At 37.5% G+C, this 1,228-nt stretch overlaps 1 pseudogene; it reads left to right on the top strand.

The window, feature by feature from the left end:
* The first annotated feature begins 830 nt into the window (after positions 1 to 830).
* On the top strand, positions 831 to 949 carry LOC121966740 (annotated as a pseudogene).
* Positions 950 to 1,228: the final 279 nt, after the last annotated feature.

Raw genomic sequence — 1,228 nt, 5'->3', positions numbered from 1 at the left:
CTCACCATGTTTAACATATGAAGTTCACTTTAATTTCATTCACACGCATTTTCAGCTGGCTTTATTTTAAATGGGTAGAAATCATTATTTAAACTCAGCAGGGTCGGGCCGGGTCAGTACTTGAATGGGAGACCGCCTGGGACTACCTGGTGCTGTAAGTGTTTAGTTTTCGATTTTCACCAGCAGAGGGTGCTGCTGTTTACCTAATGGACACAGAGCAGACGGCAAACAATGTGGTGAGGGGGCTACAAAATGACCACTGAAAAACTCAATTAATCAATGGATGCTGATTTACAGTAGTGAATTCAGAACTTTTAAAAGTAAAATAAATAAATAAAATTAAAAATGTAAGTCATGCATTCAGAGATGAATAAATTAATATGTTTGTAAATTAACATATAACTAACATATCTAAGTTTGCTATAAAGCAGCTCTATAAGCAAAATATTAAAATTAATGCTCAAATAAAGTATTACTTAACCCTTTGAAACCTGAAAAAAAGTCTCTTCATCAGAAGAAATACGTTTTTAGTTTTCTTTCAAAAATATTTGGCGAAGTGGCTTCCTGGATATTCATAGGCATTATGTCCCAGAGCTTTGGGACCTTAGACCAGAGCGGACTTTGACCGCGTAGTTTGGCATCGTTTAAAACAAGCCTCGTCAGGCTCCAGTCGTAGCATAACACACGTTTGTTGGATTTAGCCTTATAATGCTATTTTGTAGTATTTGTTTACAATTCAAAACATATATAACAAATTTTGGCCACAGAGCTCACAATTCGGAAATCGGTTGTCTTAACCGATAAATAACTTATGCGTCACTTGTGTTTTTGCTTTCGGCCATACCACCCTGAACACACCCAATGTCATCCAATCTTAGAAGCTAAGCAGGGTCAGGCTGGATCAGTACTTGGATGGTAGACTGCCTGGGAATACCTGGTACTCTAAGCTTCTTAGATCTCACTTTTATCCAGCAGAGTGAAAACACTGTAAAACCACGTTAAAACACGATCGAGAAATATTATGAACAGGTAAATCTACCAGTTCGAGTGCAACTCTGTACAGCTGTAAAGGTGGACAATTGAGTTTACTTTGTCTGCTGTGATGATGCCTAACATCCCTGACAAACACCATAGTCCCATTTAGCAACCACCTTTTTAAAGACGAGTAAAACCTTGAAAGTTCAAAAATAGGGTTTAAGCGTAGATATTTTTTGTTGCAGAACAAAAC

Source organism: Plectropomus leopardus, unplaced genomic scaffold, assembly GCF_008729295.1.
Source record: "Plectropomus leopardus isolate mb unplaced genomic scaffold, YSFRI_Pleo_2.0 unplaced_scaffold25734, whole genome shotgun sequence".
NCBI classification, from domain to species: Eukaryota; Metazoa; Chordata; class Actinopteri; order Perciformes; family Serranidae; genus Plectropomus; species Plectropomus leopardus.
This window is presented reverse-complemented; position numbering and strand designations above follow the sequence as displayed.